Source organism: Molothrus ater, chromosome 3 (genome assembly GCF_012460135.2).
Source record: "Molothrus ater isolate BHLD 08-10-18 breed brown headed cowbird chromosome 3, BPBGC_Mater_1.1, whole genome shotgun sequence".
In the NCBI taxonomy this organism is placed as follows: Eukaryota; Metazoa; Chordata; class Aves; order Passeriformes; family Icteridae; genus Molothrus; species Molothrus ater.
In genome coordinates this window covers 2,018,799-2,037,841 of record NC_050480.2, presented here as the reverse complement: position 1 = coordinate 2,037,841, position 19,043 = coordinate 2,018,799, and positions in this window count along the sequence as shown.

Sequence of the window (19,043 nt, the reverse complement as noted above, 5' to 3'; positions counted from 1 at the left end):
TGAAGATTTCCTACTTTATTCACTGTAGGGATCATGTTTATATAATTGAAATTTTGGACAGATCTTTTAGGATGTAACATTTTGTTTCCCATTACATGAGCAGTTTATTGATGATGAGAAAAACTGAAAGTTTGGATTTACAGTTTGTTTGCTGCCTCATTATTTCAGTATCCTTCATTTACAAGTGTTTAGCAAGAAGTTAAACACTTTAAATGAAAGATTGTTCGTAGAATTACGTAAAATACTGGCAGAACCTTCCTCTCACCCTGTCCGTGGGTGTGTCTGGCAATTTGCACATTTACCAGATCCATTTCCATCAAGATAATTAATTGCAGAGATTTGATGAATTGTAGTGTGACCAGAGATGGTAAGTGTTGGGAAATATTACCAAATTTGTGAGGGTTTTAATTATTGTTAGACTAAAACCACTAAGAGTTCATATGAAAGCTGAGAGTTCATATGAGTTTTCCAGAAATTTGGTGATTAGACTTTTTTTTTTCCCAAACCATTAGTCTGGCATTTACTTGTCCTTTATAGTGACAGTGTTTATAAACAATAATGCATCTATACAAAAATGTGCACTAAAAATGAGTCATTAAGGGTTTTCAGCCTCCAACTCTTTTAAATCAATGCTAGAATAAATTTGGCAGTAGATCACAGATTTGTTTAGAAGATGAGGCTGAGAATTACCTACGAAATGGTCTGGTTAGCACTCTCCTTAATTTGTGGGTGTGATTTGTGTGGTCAATAGACACCAATTCTCTTCTCTGATTATGTCAGCACAGCTGAAAGGTGCAGGCAGGAATGGTTGGTTCAAGGTAATGAAGATTTCATGGCATTTTGTTGGGGGGGCTTTTGGAGAATTGCTCTGCTTCTCCCAGAGTAACCACAGGAAAACATCAGAAGTTTTGAGCAATTCCAGAATTCAGGTTTGAATTAATAATTGCTCAACAATTAGCCCACAAATATTTTGCTACATGTCAAAGTTGCTAATTAGCAGCTTGCCACACTACAAAGTGAAACTTTGCCATAAGCTGAAAATGGCACCTAGTGGTCATTTAGAATTGATTCTTGAATATTTGTGGTAATGGGCACTGAATTGTCTCAGTAAAATATTTTTCCTCTTATGCTAATTTGCTTATTCGATTTTAAAGCAGTAAGAACCTAAACCCATGAGAAGTTACTATAACAACACAATAGCTACATCTTGTTAAAATAATCATTTTAGCAGTGGGCCTAGAGGTGAACACAAACACAAGCACTCCTTATTTTACTGGAAGAATATTTTTGCAAAGAGTCCTGCATTATTTGAAGTGTGTTAACTCTGTTCCAGATGTTTTCCATCCCACCTGATAATAATAAGCTGTGACATGAAAGGAATACAGAAATAACTGCAACTCTGCCTCTTTTCTGTTGATCTCATGAAGGTGTGTGCTCGAGTCAGCCACACGTGATCACATTGCCTGGGAAAGCAAGGGAGCAGAAGGAAATGCCTCAATCAATCATTGTAGGAAAAGTTCCAGATCCGTAAGCATTCTGCCCAAGTGAGGAACTGAGGATTAAACCTCAGGAGCAGCCAATGCTTTAAACATTTCCATGGAAAGGTCAAATCCACGTGGCTGGTAGCCAATATCACTTATCCTGGCTTTTGTATTCCCTGTCAGTCACAAAGGGGGAACACACACATGCTGGAGGAAGGTAATTGTTGCAGATTAAAGCCTCCCGTGAAATGAAAGAGCCATCAAAATTCTTTATAGTTGCTTGGCATGAGTTCTGATAATGTAGAGTTCTCTTTTATTATGATTTTAAAATGCAGCCATCTAGCACAGACTAAACAAAAGTCCCCCAAGACAATAGGAGCAGCCTGTGAGTAAAGTGTGTGGAACTGCTGTGCACAGCTAGAGCTGGCAGGTGAAACACAGGCACACAAGTGCTTGTCCAAATAGAACCATTTCGATTTCTTTTACTTTTCCCCTCACCCTGTATAACTCCATCTCGTATTTTAGCTGCAGATAAGATTTTTTATGCTGTTCTGTCATATTTTAGATCTATCTGCCAGCTTTTATTTTACAGAGAAACATCTTTTCTCTTGTTGAGACAATAAAAAGGCCCAATTCCCCAGTGCTGCATGGCTGCTCATCATGGAAACTGAAAAAATAATAGTTATAAAAGTTATTTCTTGTGAAACTCACATGCAACACCTATTTTTGGCACATTATATGTGATAACAGAGTTAAGACATTTATAAAAGACATGTTGAAAATTTTCTTCAGGGTTGTGCTTAAGTTACACACCAAGGAGGAATGCAGGACTTTTTCTTGCAGTCATTAGATATTGTGCAATTTTATTTCTAGTTCTAATAATTTGAGTTTTGCACAGGTGTTGACCCCTCTGTGCTCCCTGTTTCAGGCTCTGTTGTTCCTGGTTGAAGTCAATGAGTGCTCTTAGTGCACACAAAAAATGCAGCCCAGTGAGGCTTCCACCTGCCCATCCTCAGGGAAATGGCAGCAGCCACTGATGGGAAGAGGCCTCCTTATTCAGAGATGATTATTTTTGCTTTGATGCTTTTTAGTGCCTTTGTTGGCATATTCTGATAAACAGGCATGATCCCAAAATAAAACTAATTCAGGCTGACAGATGCTGTCACACATTCAGTGTGAATGGAGTTCACTGAGATTTTGCAGTTTTAAGTTACCCAGTACTGAAAAACAGCTGCTGAAATATTATCAGCAACTTCTTTCAGTGATTAAAAGCCAAAATGTTACGCTCAAGTATGTAAATGCAAGATTTAAAAGCTCAACAAAGCTTTGAAATAAATACCAATAAGAAAAATATCTTTACAATTATTTTTAAAGAAATCACAAAAATGTCAACTGAACTCACTTTTTCTGCTTGAATTTCTGCCAAAATCATTCAAATTTTTGTCGTTTCCTTTTTTTTCTGAGCACTTTTTGATTCAGACAACTGTGGAATTTCCTGTTTTGTTTTTGTTTTGCTACTGCAACTAAAGTAGCCAACAGCCAAGGTCATTGTAGAAAACCAGACTTTCAGTAAAATTTGAACAAATGCATTCCCTCCCCATGTTTGCAGCTTCTGTTCTCAGACCAATTTCCTTTGGTGGTGATTTAGTTTTTCCAGAGTCTGCATGTTCACTCATCTTCATGTTTCTTCTTGTCCACAGTGAGCCCTGTTTCCCTGTGCAGTGCCTGTTCCAGTGGGGGATGTGTATTTTTAATTGTCTGCTGTCTCCTTATTTGAAGAGATTTGTCCCTGCTCTGTATCAATGTACTTCTACTTGTTCCTTGGTGAGTACCCATGCACAGCAATGTTATTAAAGTTGTAATTTGCTTTCTCCAAACATTTGCAGCTATCACTGCTACATCTGCCACAGAAGTTCCTTGGTAAGAACACTTGAAACTAGTCCAGAGTTGCTTTAATTTTTGAATTGTGCCTGTGCACAGATCTGTTTCAGATTTTAAAGAACTTTTTCTGGAGATATTGAGATTTATTTTTCCTGACACTTTTCCATAGCTATTACCCTCATCAGTGGGATATAAGAACACAGTACGATGATGACAATAATAACAACAACTTGTTTATTCATCCTTAAAATACAATTCTTTCTGTTTGTTTTCAAGAGGTTATTCAAAAAGAAGAAGGGCGTCCAGAGAAAATCTGTTTGTTGGTAATACAGGTTAAACATGGGTGTTTGTCTACCAGTCTGAAAGCAACAGTTGGGAGGAGGAAGCCTTGAAGTGGTTTTGGTTCCATACTGACTTTAGGCTCCTCCATAATTCAGAGCCTCACAGAACTGATCCAAAGCCCTCTAATCCTTGGGATCCCTTCCCATGGCCTTGGTGTATTCTGGAGAAATTGCCACCCACAGTGTCCTCCCTTCCTGAGCAAGGGCAGGTGTGACAGCGTGTTTGGGATCACTCTGGAGACACCCATTGGACAAAGCTCCTCTCTCTGGGGCTGCTTGGCCAGCAGGATCTCTGATCCCAGTTTTAGGGGAGCTATGAAGCTTTGTGTGGGAACCAGACCTCTCTTTACGTAACACCAAAGTTCTGTAAGAAGAATTGTAAAAAGCTGCTTTAAAAATGCACCAGGAAAGGATTCTTCTCCAGTTTCTGGTTATAGCTGCTTGGAAGGTGTTGCACAGGGTTCTTGGGCTTTATCAATTGCTCGTGAACAGCCTTAAGCACTTGGTGCTGAGGAATCAAAGTATTTTTCTCTTAGTGCTATTTTTAAACACAAAACAGGCCTCTCTGCTAGGTAACAAAAGGATTCTAAGCTTCTACTGGATGTGTTAGAAGAAGAAAACATTCCTTAAGCCACTGTATATTGCTCCCTGTATATTAATGCTTAGCAGGTTATTTCAATAGCATGCCAGGTAAGGTCATATTCTATATTTGTTGCTGATGAATTTGCAGTGATAAATGTGAGTTTTGGTAAGTTCTTGGGCTCAGTTCTGTCCACAGCTGAGTAGAATTGCAGATTACACAAGCTTTTCTAGTTGCCAACAAAATTATGAATCAAATTCACAGCACAAGTAGCCCGTGAGGCAGAGCAGGAACTGCAGGAGAATGGTCTTGACACCTGCAGGTTGGAGAGAATCTGGTTTTTAATAAAAAAGTGCAAAACCTCTTTGAGCTCCTGTGCCTGTAAATAAATCCCTCACCTGAGCAGGGATCCCTGGGACAGTGAGGGCTCGGCAGGAACGTGCCTGGGGATGAGATGTGATCCCCATAACTCACTTGGGGTCAGCAAAGTCAAATAAGGGAATGGGAGGCAGGGAGAAATGTCTGATACTCCAGGCATGCTGCCTGCCAACAGAAAGCAGAGCTGCCCTGAAAGAGGATTTAGTCATTTGCCCTGCTGGATTTGAGATCCAGTGTTGTACAGCATGGCAATTGGAGTGGTTCATGCCTTAATCAGGATATTTTGGGTGGAAAGTGTTCCCCCTCTCGCCACTAAAGACATGCAATGGGAGTTTTGCTGCAATGACTCTAATGAGGCTAAGATTTGATTGCACATCTTCTAATCCCACATTTCTGGGCTGATTCATGGCTCCATTTATTCCTCTTTGACCTTCTGGAGCCGGGAGGAGGCAGATTTGGCTTTTGGCCATATTTGTCAGCATTAGTAAAATCAGCATCTCTGAAACTTCTTGAATTCTGGGTACTTCAACAGAATATTTTAAGCACAAGGAATCTGAAAAACACTGATGTGCCTAAATAATTTTGTCTTTAAAAAAAGATGAGTAGTTTGTGAGAGCATTTTGGTGTAGAGTGGTTGGCTCGGAAGATGCCACTAAGAACTTCTCAGTCCTTGGTACAGTTTGAGGAAAAAAAACCTGGGAAGACAGATTGCAGTCCTGAAAATTGTGGAAACAATTGCATAATGAAGCTGTAGTTAATAATTATTTGTAAATAGGCACTGTCTTAGTTCCAAAATCTCCCTTTAAATTTTTGGCTTGCAGCATTATTGTACCTGATAGTAAAATAAATGGAGCTGAGCTTGACTTAGGTTCAGTGCTTTATTGGGCTATAATAAATGAGATGCCTCTTCCTGAAACGTTGAAGCAAGAAGGTGTCTGAGGTCTTTGAAAATAAAACTGTAGGGAGAAATTAGAAGCAAAACTTGTGTGAATGACTTATAATCACTGTCAGTGCTTGGGAAAACAATTTTTTTTCTTTCTAGTAGCCTTTAATAGCATTTATACTCCAATCCAAGGTACTGCTTTGTAATTTGAAAATGCCAATTTTGTTGTTTTATGGTAAAAATCTTTCACTCTTCAGTGAGAGATCATTTTCCCTTTCCCAGCTTTCTTTTTTCACCCAGGAGCCTGGAGCAGCTCGTTGCTCTCTGTGAGCCTTTTGTAACCGATTGCAAAGCACCTTCAAAGCACACTCAAATCTTGTCAGCACCGCAGCTCTTTGTGAGGCACCCCAGGACAGGACAAAAGATGCTCATGCAGGAGTGCATGAGGTCACTTAATCAGTGTGCTGCCTTCTGAAGGGGTGGCTGACCTTCTGAGGGGTGGGCTGAGGTGTCGGTGCTTCCCAGAGAGATTAAATTTCACTTGATCACTCCTTATGGAGAGTGGATCTTCAACTGCCCTCCCCTTCCTTGGGTATCCTGTCCAAAGCTCTGTCTGATCCTGCAGGGAACAAACCTGCTCCCACTGCTCCTGCCACTGAGCAGAAAAAGCCAAGGGATGGATGGAAATTCCTGCAGAGCAGGAAAATCTTTAGGCTGACCTGGGCTGCGTTTGAAATGGGTTCAACAGAATCAAGCAACTGCCCCCTGAATACGGTGAATTCGATAGCACAGAAAAATTGCAGTACCTAGAAAATGAAAAGCTGATCTCCAGTTAACTGCTGTGTGTTCAGCATGAGGCAAGAGAGGAAAAAAAAACTCCAAATTAAACAGTAGCATGCTGCTCATCCAGAAATTTTGTCTAACAACACCACAAACTGACTGTTTGAATCATCACACCAACTACAGGGCTAAGTCTGCATGTAAGGCTCTGTCTGGGCCAAGCTCCAAATTTCAGAAACTCCATGTTAAATTGGGTGGTGTTTGTTCTGAGGTTTTTTCCACATATTGAACTTGTGCTGCCTTTAAATTACAAAATTTTTACTGGATCTTTATTTATATAATATTTATAAATATTATTTAAAGAAATAGTATATAAATAATTATAATATTATAGTATGCTTTGTAATATTTCTTTTCTTTATACTTATAATTATTACTATATTTTTTTGCTGTATCTTTAACTGGGAATTCTGTGACAGTAATAAGTGGGTGAAAGTGGGAAGTTTTGAGGACAACCTGCAACTAAAGAGGCACAGACACCTTCTGGCCCTCTCCAGGAAGCTCAGTCTTCTCTGGTACAATTTGGCTTTTTGAAACATTTTTCTGGTGCTTGTAGGCTGAAAGGGATTTTGGTTACCATATCTAGAAAACACTGGGATGAAAATTACCCTGGAAAGTCCTTCTAAGACCTTTGCAAGTAAAGTTTTCCTTTGTCATATCATCAGGAAATGCTGTGTAAGAGCATGTTTGCACCTGCTGTGTCTCCCATAGCTATCCTGAGCTCAGCACTGGATTTTGTGTTCCTATTTTTAAAAGGCATCTTGCTAAAAAGGTACAGAGAATGTTCCCTCTGGAAGGGGAAGGGAACAGCAGGGCAGCATTAGTGAACTTGGCATGCATTCTATCAGCTGAGAGAGTGAAAGGAGGCAGATAAGAGAGCTGAATAAATTAGCATGGGCTTTGTGTGCACCACACTGACTTGCAACTCCGAGGAAAAACTCTTTTTAAGTCTTTCATGTAGCTGTGAATCACCTGAGGGAGGGCTGGAATGTCTCTGAAGGAATTTATCTTACCTACTGCTTAAGATGGAACAGATAAGCCTGAGGAAAATGCCTGGCTTGGCTTGCAAGGTTGGAATAAGTGTGTGCAGAAAAAGATGGCAAGGCAGGGAGAGCGCAACCAGCCTTGTGCCTGCTGCCTGCCAGCTCTGGAGTCCCTTTATAGAAGCCTTGCCTGGAAAAACAGCCAGGGAGTTGGTACAGCTGTCAGGAAGGCAGGGAAAACACCGAGGAGGGAGAGCCACACAGAGCTCCTGTTTGGACAAACTGTGTGTGATTGGGATGAGTGTGTTTGGGGAAAGGAGTGGGGAAAAGCAAAGTTACAGCTTAGTGCTTCCTCCCCCCTCCCCAGTCTTTTTTAATACAACTCACTGCAGGGCTTGTCTGTGCTTAAACTTGCCTGCTTTAATTAAACTGATCATTTAAATTGATGTTAATACCTGAGTGTGTGCAAGCATTCGGTAATTTGTATGAGTTTTGTGTACCTCTGTAAACTACAAAGCAGATTTAACCTGTTTGATGAATACTTCCAAATGTATTTGGAGTGTCTAAATTACAAGCAACCAGTTTTTCCCATTCTTTCAGTTAGTGTGTGTAAATGTTCTGTTTTGGGAAGTGTGTTGTGCTGACAGTTCATTTGGGATTATTCATGGCTGCAGAGATTCATTCTGAAACTCTGTAAGTCATAGGAAGTCTTTTTGTGTCTTGATCTTTGAGTCTTGTCTTGATTTATGTTGACTTCTGGGAACTGGACAAGGATACTGGACTGAAATTCCAGGGAAAAGCAATTGCTTTCTTACTTTTGTCTGACATTTTGTAGTCTGTGTGCATATGAAGGATCTAGAATCTGTCATTGATTTCTCCTCCAGCATGAGACTGGCAAAACTGCAGCTTGCTGCTTGGCAAAATGCTGATCATGATGTCAGAGCACACACCCACCCCATTTCTATGTGTATTGAAAAATGGAAGTGGTAGCTGCATTAAATGAAGTGGCTTTTAGGGGAGAAAAGCAATAATGAATCTAAATAAATGATACAGAACTCCTCTAAAAGGATCATAAAAATATAAGAGTGTAGAAGTGTGGGCTGTTTCAGTGGTGTGATTTAAGAGTGAGAATCCATAGGAGATGAAATACTTAGAGAGAGATGGAAACTTGGAGTGGCAATGAATATTATCAGGTGAGAGCAAATGTGGAGAATGTGAAAAAATTCTCACCACTTGTATTTGTAATAGCCTGGGGGAGTTTTATACCTGTTTGTACTGACATGTTCATGTATCCAGTGTTAACTACCAGAAGTCCATAAAAGTACTTGATAGCTCAGCTGCAGGGTGGCTGATGCACAGCAACAGAGCAGGAGAAAAGGAGCAGTGGAAGGAAGTTGTGGGTGCTGGGAGTGGAATCATTCCAATGTGCAGGTGACAAACACCTTCATCTCCTCTATTAGTTCGATTGGAGGCTGTTATTTGCTTTTGTTTGTTGTACATTTAACGAGCATCTCAGGAGGGAAGTTGAGAGGAAGGCAGCTGTGAAAACTGTTCTGTTTTTTAATATGAACTAACCCAAGTTTTAGTCTGGGTTAGTCGGCCACCACCATCAAAAATTATCATCTTTCTTATGAGTAAAGAAAATCCCCAGTGGGGCTGTGTTCCACAGGAGAGGTCTCATCCAGTGAAAAAGGTTTTGGAGAGGGTCTCCATGTTTTAATTCCACACGAGGTAACTCGAAGATGCGGGACTGGGAGCAGACCTCAGCCCAGATCCTGGAATGCACAAAGCAGCTGTTTTGCCTATAAATAAACCAAGAGCCTCTCCTCGAGCGAGGCTTTTTTCACAGATATGCCATGGAAATGAGCTGCCACTTTAACTGTTGGTGTTTAGAGCTGAAGTATGTGGTAGTGGCAGGATTCACATTCTGATGTGTGAAAGTCACGCTGGCATCAGGTTTCAGCCTTATCGTGGTGGTGAAAGCGCTTGTGCTGCAGGAGTTAAATCTGTCAGCCTGTCTCCTCCTAACCCCCGAGTGCCACAGCTTTGTATCTTCTCTAGAAAGCAAAACTCCGCTGCACTTAGTCAAAAACATCTCCATGCACCACTGATTATTTTGTTTCCATCTTTTTGTAAATGCCTACATATTTATAATAATTTAACAGAGAACTTTACTGGGGGAATATCTATTTGATCTCATGGACTGGTTGGCTTTCTTTTCCTTTTTTTTTTTTTTTTTTCCCCTTCGGTTTGTGGTCTGGTTTTGGTTTGTTTGTGTAGCTTTTTCCTTCTCGTTTTCCATGTGAATCCAGGGAGAAGCAGCAGTAGGGATCGCAGGGATCTTGCGGGCTGGCTCAGTGCCTGGGGACAGCGTCCCGGTGACCGGCTGGCTCTGCTCAGGGGAGTCACTGGCTGTCACTCAGGATCCTGCCCCGACTGAAGGGCTGTCAGTGACCCCTTTGGTTACCCCAAAGCAGAAGCGCTCCCCTGCCTCTGTCCCATCACCTGTTCTGCAGGTAGCAGCCCCCACCTGCCGGACCAGCAGCGTTCCCATCTGAGGATAAGGCTCGGCACGGAAACAGCTCCAGCTCCGCAGCAGCCGAGCCAGCCGGAGCAGCAAGAGAGGCAGGCAAGGCAGGAGAGAGCCCCGTCCCTCTGGGGCGTGTCTGTCCCCTCTCCTGAGTGGCATCTGCACACCAAGGACAGCACAGCGCCTTTTAAAGGGGCACAAGGCACAGCTCCTCCTCCTCCTTAGAGCTCTGTACCCCTTCACCCTCTCTTCACCCCTCTTCTCAACAGGGTAGCCAATTCCAAACCTTAAAAAAAAAAAATAGTTCTATTTAAATAGTTCTATTAGGTCTTGGCATTCTTGTATTTCCTTTCTGCCTTCTGAGATTTTGCACTCACTTGGAGGAAAGTTTGAGGACTTGGAAGTAGGTGATCTTTGAGGTTCCTTCCAACCCAAAGCATTTTATGATTATATTTCTGTGATTTGTCTCTCCAAATCAGTAATCCAATTCTTCCTTCTCTGCCTTAAGAAAACCAAGCGAACAAAAAAATCCACAGCTGTTGTTTTTCTCAATTAAAAACACCCAAACAACAACCAAACAAAAATAAAAACAACCCCAATAAATACTTTAACCATAGTGGCTGTTCACACAGGCAGTTCAAGCCAGGTATTAGTTCTAAATTTTATTATATTAACACAAAGAAGGTTCTTTAAGCTTTTCTTCTCAGTTTAGCCACTCAGATCTCAGAATGCAGCTTACATGCTGGCAGCCCTGTCCTCAGAGGAGTGATTTGTTAATAGAATATTCAGTCTGTTATTTCCCTGACAAAAGAACCCCCCATTCTCTGCCACAACCTCTTGTGTCAGAGGTGGTAATGTTAATGGCAGTACTTTTCTGATTACAGTTCTGCATTGGTTTAAAGGGTCTTTCAGATAACTCTGATTTCCAATGAGGAGAGGATGAAATGGGCCAGATTTCTGCCAGCACATTTTGCTGTGGGAAAGGGGATTTTTTCATTCTCTGTGTCCAGCCAGGCCCCTCTCCAGGCCAGCTTTGCTGGGGCTGGCAGCTGTGGCTTTTCTTGTTGGTCAGGGAGAGGATATTGAATGTTCTCCCTGCTGATCCCTCCATGGAGTGTGCCCAGGGAAACAGGCAGGGCCCAGGCTGGGCTCAGGGCAGAAAGGATGCTCTGCTGATAAGGGAATGGGGTCTGCAGCCTCCAGGGAAACCTGCCAAAACCTTTCTCTAGCAACTGTGGGGATTAGCCAAAAATCAATAGTAAAGGCAGTCACCAGGGGAAGGGAAAATACATCTTCAAGGGAAGCCAAATTCTGTCAATGCTCCATGAGAGCAATCATGGCAGGATTTAGGGTAATTGTGAGGCAAATCAGATTGAGGAAAATTGTTTGAAAAGAGACCCTGAGCTGGCAATAAGGACCATATGTTCTTTCTTATCTCTGCAGAAATGGCCATTTTTTAGCATAGTGACCCATGTGAGTGGCTGCCACAGTCTTGATTTTTAGCATCTACAAACATACTTGTAGTGAAAATAATAAATTGCCCTAAATGAATATGTTCCATCAGTTTTTGTGGCTTTAGCCTTGTTTCAGCTCTACCAGACTGTGAAGTGTGTCATTTTAATCTGCAACATGCAGCACCGTTGGGATAAATTTCCTGAAGTCAGTGGAACTCAGGCAGGAGTTTTTTATGGCAGGAGCTGTTCTTCCTCCCAGGTGGGCTGGAGTGATGATGTCAACTCCTCTGTTAAACACCAGTTTGGTTTGTCTGTGTTTTAACACTTCATCCTTCCAGAAAAGCAGTGATTGCTCTGAGCACTGAAATCCCACTTTGGCTGTAGTGCTGTTCAATCAGGAATATCAGCTATCAAAGGGAGCTCCTCAATTATGTCATTTAAAACTGCCTTAACAGTTGGATCTGAGTAGGACTCCAGAAACACTGACTTTTGTTTCATGTCTAGGGCAGGATTTGTACTCAAGTCACTTCATTGTAGTGTCCAGGAGCATCAGCCTTCAGGCTGCCATGTGTTCATGTTCACCATGAAAATGATAAGAAGCACATCTACCTCCTCAGAACTGGTGACCTGTGGAGCATTTTTGTGACTTTTTAAAATGTCTGCTTCCACTCAATAAGTGGGAGTTTATAGAAAGTAAAGCTTGGTGTTTAGGGAGACATCCACATGCTTTTAAAGGACTCTGTCAGTTCATCTCAGAAGGGGCAAGGAATTGTGGTTTATTTTATTTTGTCATGACTGTATCAAATCCAACAAATCAGCAGCCAGCAATGTGAGGAGCAGCTGCTCCATCCAGCTCTGAGCCTTCCCAGACCTGTGCCGTTAGCACTCCTCCTTCCCTTTGCCTTTCCTCCCTCTCTCCAGTGTTCATTTCCAAGGTTATTAAATGAAATCAATTTCAGCCTTCCCTTAGCCTAATGCTTTCCAATTTTTCTCTTCCCTGGCTCATGTGTCTCATCCTACAGGGATATTCTTGTCTCCATTTTAACCAGCTCCTCGTTTGAAGTGCTTTCCTGAAGTCCAGGCTGATAAGAAAAGTGATTCTTCTAAATATAGGTAATAAAATAAATCTAATCAAAGGCACATGCCTGGTTAGCTGAGAACTGGCCTTTTACAAATTAGTGTTATATTATATTGGATTAAGATTCAATATTCATTTGCCTGGGACACTTACCTACATTTTTGTTCTGTTTTTGTTGAGGGTGCAACCTTGAGAGAGTTAGGAATTTTTATTCAAGGAAATTCCAAGCTTTCTACTTCTGGCTGTAGGAATTCTTTATGTTGTATTATAAATATTAGGTGCATTAATTTCCTTCTTAATTGTGGAACTGTAGCTCATGTATCCTTAATTTCATTTCTTCAGATTCCTTAATTTCACATAGGCCTAAAGTACACCTGGATCTTGGCAGCCAGACAGAAAATTAGTGATACAATTTTAACACCTCAGTGTTTGACAGAGGATATTGCTGGCCCAAAGGATGTCTTTTTAAATTATATTAAAAGAAAATTGAAAATGCTTCTTTGTTTACTCAAAGCCATAAGGAGACCTGCAGGTAGGGTGTGAATCTGGGCTTTGCCATTTCCCTAATAGCAGCAGTTTTAATAAAACATTAAAGCATTGATTAAGAGGTACTGTTTCTATTGAAAGGGACTGTTCTTAATTCCTTTTCTTTCTCCCTGGGGGAATTAGTCACACTGTAGTATTTTTCTGAAGTAGAAGGTAAAAACACTGATAAAATCAGTTTGGAATCAAGGCTAGGTCATTATTTAAATATATGATGGTGTGCCTATAAGGCTATTTTTATTAAGAATGTAACTTTTTCTGCCTTAGCCACTTAGATTATCAACTTTTGGGAACTATTTTTGCACTGTAACTCTGAGCACAGCCTGGGGCTCGGTGGGCATGAGGTGCTTCTGCTCTGTGCTGTGATTAATCCTGGTGATTTTATCACATGCAAACCTCTTTATGCAGCAAGGAGGGCTTAGATTGAGGTTCCAGAACCACTTAATTTGGTGTCTTTTCTGGACAGAAGTGAGCAGGAGCCCATCCTGCTCAGGGTGCTGTCAGCAGCAGTCCCATGGAAATACAAGAGCATTTGGCATCTCTTAATTAAGGAAGCAGAACTGGTGCTTGGCTAATGATCCACTAAATGATCCTGACCAAACACTCTGCTTTCTTGAAGTGCTCCATTCCTTGGGCTGCCTAAAGGAAGTGCTTTTTTCTCCTTTTCTAGGAAGTGCTGTAGAAATAATAAAATCACTTCTACCTCTCCAAATACTGCAGCATTCTCAGCTCCAGGTGGTTTTCCTTGTGTGCTAATCCTGGCATTTCTGATGTGAGCGTTACTGCTGACATTGGGGTGGTTTCATGTGAGACAGACCCTTGGAAGGGATGTAAAGAGTGCAGGTGTCTTGCTCTGTATTCCCTGAAATGATGTGGAACAGCCTTTGTCAGTACCAAAACCTCTCCGTTTTTTCAGCTCCCCTGGAACCTTCTTTTTATCACTTCTGAGTGCAAAGGTGTGTCAGAAAAGTGAGGTGGACCAAAAATCAGACTATGGAGACCTTCCTATTTCAAGATAGTGCTTGTCAGGCAGAATGTGTTGGTTTTTTTCTGTGTTCCTGGCAAATTGTGAAAACTCCTGGGTTTGTGATGGACAGATGGCTTTTCCAGGTGGGTTCACCCAATTCCCGACTGCAACTTATTCATGAAGAAAGTCTGACTGACTTTACCAATAGAAAATCACCTCTGTGGAGAGTATAAATTATGGTTCCATGACACACATTGGATTCTGTTGTTATTGTTCTCATGAAAACCCGTATTGATCTTCTGCTTTTCCTGTTCTAACTTGAAGAAAAACGGTGCACTTTATGCTCAGAAATATCCAAGAGGAAAAAAAAGGGATTACTTGGGAATTCAAATGAAATAAAGGTAATAAAGCCAAAGTTTTTGCCATTACACCTATTGTAATTGAATTGTGGTTGGAAAATCTGCCTTTAGTTCTTTCTAGAAATAGCAAGCAGGGGCACGTGCTGGCACGTAGCTTGGGCAGCATCTGAAGTGTGAAATTCTGCTCATTTCAAACTGTTGTTCCTGACTTTAACTGGTGCAAAATGGGATTTATAAAAGCTCTGTAACACCAAAGCAATTTTGAGGCAGTTTGTTACTCATGAGGAACAAGACTGCATAAAAATTCACCTCAATTCTTCTGGTGCTCATTAATTTGATTTTGTTTTGCTTCTGGGGCCCATGTTCATCTGTTAAAAAAATCCTGGTGTTTCTTTCATCTTCTCCTCCAAAATTAAGAGTTATATTTCCTTTTCTGCTTTAATACCTGCCATCTGTTGATGCATAAAAGAGAAAAAAGATCATTGTTTCTTCTGTTACTCTGTGAATGCTTCTCAGAGAAACAGGTTTACTGCATAAGTGAAGAGCTGGAAAATTGTGTGTTTAGAAGTTTAACTTTTGATAGCATTAGAGAGAGTAAGCTGGAAAAAAAAACCCAATTAGTTGCCCACTTCAAAAATCCCAATTTTAAATTATTTTTGAGATGAGGTGAAGGGTTAACAGAATATAGTATTGGTGGTGTGGAGAAGGGTTAACAGAATATAGTATTGATGGTATTGATTATATCTGCTGGGTATCTTTTGCTTTTGAATAGATACTCTCAGAGAATTAAACATGGCAGCTTGCCAACGTTTCTACTTCTTGATGACATCAGTGGTAACAAAAGGCTCATGGTTCATTATTTATTTGACCTGCTGAGAAAACTGATTACTTGGAATAATACCACTGAGTTTGTCTCGTGCTGTGAATCCCATCTTAATGAAATATCTGTTCAAGGCATAGGTGAAGTGAAAGTTAGATGTTCCTTCTTGGAGTGTTTGTGAGCTTTTACATGCTTAAGGAAATATTTTCTCCATCACACCAAGTAAGTCTCTCTGCACAGTTGATGCCAGCTTTGGACTTCTCAAAAAGAGAATAATAAACAGCATAAAGCTTTAACATTTTTCTCCCCACTGAGTTCCTCTTTAGCTCAGTGATGTGCCTGTGCCAGGGCTGTCCCTGCACCTCCTTCAGGTGTGGCAGTCAGGAGAGGGGAGCTCTCAGTGCCACAGGCTCAGGGTTGGTCTCTCCAAATTCCAAGGGATTTGCTTTGGAACAGCCCTTTAGTCTTGGGACCAGCTTCCCCCTAGTGGTTGGGATGCAGCTCTTGGTGGGCTTGATCCCACAGAAATCCAGTTTGCATTTTTCCAGGGTACCCTGCATGTGCAAGGCCTGTCTGCCCAGCAGCCTCAGTGAGCATTGGGAATGTGGATGGATATTTCTATTTTAGGATGGAGGAGCAGAAGGTCAAAGTCACTGTCCTGCTACCCCACAGAGGGTCAGAAAGGGAAACCTGAACCCCGTTTTCCTGCTCAGTGGATTCTATGTAGTCACTATATCCACCACTTTAAACTTTGTATACCAGCCCCCTGCTCATTATAGAGGAAATTCCTACCTCTTTTCCATGTCTCCTCTTTCCCCCATGGCTGTTAGACCCATTCTTGAGAAGGAAACAGCAAAAGAAAGGAACATTTAAAATCCTAAAGCACTCTAGCTGCCTGGCAGTGAGGCAATATCAATTATACATGTAGTTGTGTGTTTAGAAACTCAATAAAACTCTGCCATTTCTCAATGATCCAGAAGAACAGCCTGTTCTGTAAAAGGCCTTTCTAACTATAGGCAGGTATCAATTCCTTTATTGACTGGATTGATTCCTTCCTCTGCTAATGCAGCTGCTGTCCTGATAAGGTGACTCTGACCTGTAACTGCACTGCTTTGGTGCAAGGGGTGAAGAAAAGTGCTTGTTCCCAGTGCTGTCGATGCACAGCCACTGCTCACTGGTGCTTTGAAACATCACTTGTGACAACAACTGACCATCCCCAAAGTGCCTCACTTGTGCTCACTTAAGCAGCACACCACTCTATTCTCATTTCTTCCATCACCCAAATACATTAAGAGAATGAAAGCAGCCTTGGATACTCCCTGATGTTATTTTTGTCTCTGACCAGAAATGTCATTTGTTCAAAAGCTGCTGAGCTTTGTCTTTGTGGGGATCCCCGCACTGCAATGAGCTCCAGGCTCCCTCCCTGGGTAGCATTTGCCAGAGCTGCTGATGTGATTAAGCAGCTGGGAGGAACTCCAGTGCAGGTGAATTCCAACCTTTGGAATTCCTTAAGGGAGTGGTTGGAGTGAGTGTGAAGTCAGTCTTGGGTTTTTTAAACATGGTTTAATTTTATTTTTTTATTTTTAAGGATTCCAGAGGTTTGAAGATGCTTGTAAATCATCCCAGCAGGAAGACTGAGCATCATAGTCTCCAGAGCATTCTCTTGGCCAGAATTTTCCCCTACAGCTCTGGGGAAGAGAGAGGTTGGGAAGGAATCCTAATGCAGAGACAAGAAGTGAAGAGCTACAGTCTCCAGCTGAGGGGTACAGAGAGCCCTGAGCATGAAGCTTTGCTGCAGATCTGGAGAAAGATGGATGTGTTCCATCTCCCACCCAGCTGGGGAAGGGTGAGTGCTGGGGCTGCCAGCAGCTGCTGCCTCAGGATGGAGCCAGCCCTGCACTTGGCATGGGGGAACACAGAGGGGATTTCATTAACATTAATGGACTGGCTGAGGAAGAGCTCTGCATGCTGACAAGATAATGCACAGCTTTAATATAGCCAATTCCTGCTGCTGCTGGGGCCTGCCCAGCTCTAACATTTAGTTTCACTGTTTAAAATGAGTCCTGAGGAAGATGTGGGTGAGATGCTGTTCCCTGTTTCCATCAAAGCACCCACTTCTCTGACAAGGACCAGACTTCCCACCTCACTTTTTTCAAATGATTGCTCAGACTCCTGATGCTGAGCAGAAAACATTTAAGCTGTTTTTCAAAATGAACATTTATTTCATTCCCTTCCCAGGGCAGAGTATTAATTAAATTGGAGGACTAAAGAGCCTTTCTGGAAGGGATTCTGGATGGAGAAGAGGTGCAAACCCCGAGGACCAACATGAAATACAACCAAATGTTCTTCTGAAATGGAAGAGTTAAAAATCCAGGCTCAAAAGGACAAAGAAAGGGAAAAAAAGGAGAAATCTTGATTGTGGAAAAGGAGAAGCTGCTAATCAGAGGAAATGTGGATGTGTGATGCCAGGCTGGGGCAGTTTTCTCTCCAGTTCCTGTGCTTCCTCTGAGGTGGTTTGACTCTAGAAATATATTAAAGAAAGGTGACTTGTTGTTTGTTTCCTGGACTGGAAAAGATGGAATGGGAAGACAGGGCAGATTTTGCACCACTAATACTGCAGAGTAGAGACATTCCCTTACTGTCTGTTGATATTGAAAACAGCCTGAAATGGCTTTTTGCCTTTTTCCTGGGAAAAATAGCAGGAATATCAAAGGATCATATTAGTTAGGAAAGAAGCAAGCAGCCTCAACATGAATTTTGTGTTTGTTGTGGTGTGAAGAGAAGCACTGTATTGGTGTGGCAGTGAAGATGAATTCTGGGGATGCAGCTAAGATATCCCAATGTTTCCATGTTCTCCAGGGATGGCAGTTTGCAGGTCACAATCCTGGTCTGGGGCTAAGGGAATGGATAGAGGAAAAAACCCCCAATCTCTAACAGGCCAGATCCTGAGAACTGAGTGATAATTCCTGCAAAGGCAATGGTAGGGATCTCCCTGGGAATAAATGCTTGGAAATGGCTGTTCAGTGCTTTCCTGCCACACATCCCTCCTTTATGAAGCCATAACCCAGGCCTGATCAGCAGGCCTGGTCACTGAGCACCTGCCCCAGTGCAAAATGGCCAAGTTTATCCAGAGAGCTGAGAAGCTGCAACAAGTCACCCTCACTTTGCTGACTGCAGAGTTTGCAGTGCTCTGGAGCTCTGGGGTATGGTTGGAATTGTGCTCCAGGAAAATGTTAACCCTGGAACTGCTCTGTTAACCTCTAGCAAGTCACTTGAAACCTGCAGTGCTGGCCCAGGCATTCAGTGCAAACAAAGCACAAGCTGCTGTAGCACATTTGTGCCAGGGTTTCCTGATTCCAAGTGCAGTCAGATATGGCCTAAAATGAACCATTGTTGTAACGATGACAAGAGAGGCTGGGGTGAAAATCATGTTATTTCCTTTGGAAAGAAAAGACTTCTATTTTTAACTATTTTCCCCTTAATCTTACTATTTTGTTCTAGCAGTGTTTATAGCAGAGAGCACAATACTTCTTGTTGTGATTGTTCTTTGTGTGACTGGGATATAAGTAGATGTTCTGCAGCAAATTCTCTGTCTGGGATACAGAGTCCAAAGAGATTATGCTGCAGGAAGTTCTAAAAAAAACCCCCAAACCCTTACACAATCCCCCACTCACTCCCTCCAAAAAGCCATAACCCAAACAAATAAAAACCCTGAAAGACTGTCATAGTTCCAAAATAACCACAAAAAATGTGTGCTAGGCTTAAAACAGAAGTCTGGGGGAAATGATTGTCAGATGCCTGGGTGCATTTGAGAGCTGATTTATGTACATGAAACAGAAAATAAGAAACACACACTTGGGCTGTGCTTGTGTGTTCTCACTGAGACAAATGAGCAGCTCCTCTCATTATTTGCTTCCCCATCTTC